Consider the following 2,941-nt stretch of genomic DNA (forward strand, 5'->3'; position numbering starts at 1 on the left):
ATGATATTCAAATGCTATGTGGAAACTAGGTGACATATATTTCCTTTGGGCCACATGCCAAACTGGTAACTATTTTGGATATTATTGGTCAGTGGGCCAGGAAATGAAGTGAAGACTTTTTAAATGTATACAACTTAATGACTTTGCTGTCAGGTTCCCCCACAAGTGCTCCTCACAGGTATGTCTAGGCTATTTGTGAGGGAAAAAAGATCAGTGCAAAATGGAAAACTACAAGATAGGCCAAGGAGATTGAAGCCAGAGAAAGGAAAATCAAGATGACAGATTTTAACTGTTATTAAGCCATAAAGGCAAGAAAATGAGAAACAATTATCAGGCACAAAGTGAAGAAGCTTTAGAAGACAATTACCCAGAAAGGGTCACCTAAAAAGGCAGCTGCCTATTGGGTTATTTGCATCAAAGATCTCCACCAAGAAGATCCCCTCTAAGAAGACTGAGAGCCAGATGGCAGCCCCAGGTTAGAAGATCCCAGCTCAGAAGGGACCTACCCAAAAGGGACCTGCTTAGACAGCACAAGCTCAGGAAACTTCTCCAGTCCAGAAAGCAGTTGTTCCAAGGGCCAAAAAACATGAGACTTCTAGAAATCAAATAAAGATTATTTTTATACAAAAAAAGTTTTATTGATAGTTTTTTAAAATAACTATGCACACATATATTGTATCTAGGATATACTGTAACCTATTCAACATGTAAAGGACTGCTTGCCATCTGGGGGAGGAGGTAAAGGGAGGGGGGGGAAAATCGGAACAGAAGTAAGTGCAAGGGATAATGCTGTAAAAAATTACCCTGGCATGGGTTCTGTCAATAAAAAGTTATTTAAAAAAATATAATTGCAAAAATATTTATAGAAGAATTAAACATGCTTAACATATATTGGATTAGTTGCTATTTAGAGGAGGGAGTGAGAGGAAGAGAGGGAAAAATTTGGAACATAAGATTTTTCATGGGTGAATGTTGAAAACTATCTTTGCATATATTTTTCAAAATAAAAAAGCTATTATTTAAAAATAAATAAATAAAATAACTGTAACTTTCCAAAATTCTTCCCACCTTTACTCCTATAGAATATTTTCATAACAAAACAAACAAAACAGTTAATGAAAACAAATCAATAAAATGACCATGTTTGACAGTATATGAAGAATTCTGAGTGCATAGCACACCATTTCACCTTTATTGTTATTTTTGTTGTTTGCTTGCTTGTTTTTTCCTCTCATTTTTTCCTTTTTGATCTGATTTTTCTTGTGCAGCATGATAAATATGAAAATATGTTTAGAATATACACATGTTTAATCTGTATTAAATTACTTGCCATCTAAGGGAAAAGATAGTAGGGAAAAAGGAAGGAAAATATGGAACACAAAGTTTTGCAAGGGTGAATGTTGAAAACTATCTTTGCATGTAATTTTGAAAATAAAAAGCTATCATTGTAGAGTTGTCTGCATGTTGTCTCTTTTACTGGAGTTTCCTGAATTGCAAGATTGGCTTCTGCCTATCTATGTAGCCCTACAATTTTGCATGGTGCCTGACATATAGCAAACATTTAATAAACAATTTTTGACTAACTGCTGCTAGAAATATAGTTTAACTTATGGGACTTCATTCTCTGCCTTTGACATCATTGGAATGTAGACCCAATGGTGCATTTACTGGATCGAAGGATATAAACAATTTAGAAATGATTTTTATAGAACCTCTTTTACAAAAATCTTCCTGTTACTTGCTCACGTTTTCATTAAGGATGCTTTTGTTAGGAGTATAATTATTCTCATGACAGTTTTCACAAAAATGACAAAGGAATTATATAGGCTAGCAGTTATCAATAATTTTTCAATGGTCATTTTTATAGATAGTAGTCACAACTGTGATTTTTTTTCACTTATTTGGTAGCTTCCTGCTGTTCAGACCAGATGAAAAATCAATTCCTTAAGTCCCTCACAATATGTTGCCATCTGCACGAACTCCTTCCACAATGTATACTTATTCTATTACATTTGCTTTCCCTGCCCCATCTATATCATATAGATTCCATCTCTGCCTATTTATTCTTTATTCTTTTCATTAAATAATTTTTCTAACATCAGACTAAAAGATACCCAACTCTAATACAATTTCACAAGGGTTTTAGGTGACAAAGAAATTCAGGACAAATTTGGACCTAATATTAGATGCTGTTGTTGATTCAAAAGGACAGAGGAGATTTTTCCTCAGAGGACTTTGCTAGTAGAAGTACATCTGCTATATCCTGTTCAATCTTTTTACCAGGAAGAGGGGCTGCTTTATCTGTTTTACTACCCTTTTGTATGGTTGCTGGCAGTTAATGTGTCAGACTCAATCTTTTTTATAGGTGAAGGTTGAACCACACTAGTCTTGTTAACTGAGATGGTGGCTGATGTTATTGGAAGCTTAATCTCCTTGCCAGGCAAATTTCTCTTTGCTCCAAGGTCATGAGTATGAAAACTTGTACTAACTATAGTTTCCTTCAAGTATAGTTTCCTACACTTTTCATATCAGGCAAATAGTACTGATAGCATTAATAATGTTATTAGTATTAATAATTGCACATTTCATTTAATATTTTATATTGATTATAATAATTATATATGATTATTATAATTTATCATATAAATTATGTTACTAACAAATAATAGTAATAGTAATAATGTGTAATGTTCAATTTAATCAGCACAGAATTGTTCAAAATAAACCATTTTAAATTTAATAATGCCAAGTTATAGAACAAAAACTGTGCTATGCTCTTTTTTATAAAATATTGTAAAATGATTAATATTCTGGATTATTAATATTCATAGCATTTTAGAGCTGAAAGAAATTCTTGAGGTGATTTGGTCCAGAGTGCTATATTAGAAAGAAAGCAGGATTCGAAATGAGAAGGCCTGAGTGTGAAACCCAGTTCTGTCAC

General features: G+C 33.0%; 1 pseudogene; it reads left to right on the plus strand.

The window, feature by feature from the left end:
* LOC127538152 (60S ribosomal protein L14-like) lies at window positions 1-594 on the plus strand (annotated as a pseudogene).
* The last annotated feature ends 2,347 nt before the right edge of the window (window positions 595-2,941 follow it).

This window comes from Antechinus flavipes, chromosome 5, assembly GCF_016432865.1.
Source record: "Antechinus flavipes isolate AdamAnt ecotype Samford, QLD, Australia chromosome 5, AdamAnt_v2, whole genome shotgun sequence".
Taxonomy (NCBI): Eukaryota; Metazoa; Chordata; class Mammalia; order Dasyuromorphia; family Dasyuridae; genus Antechinus; species Antechinus flavipes.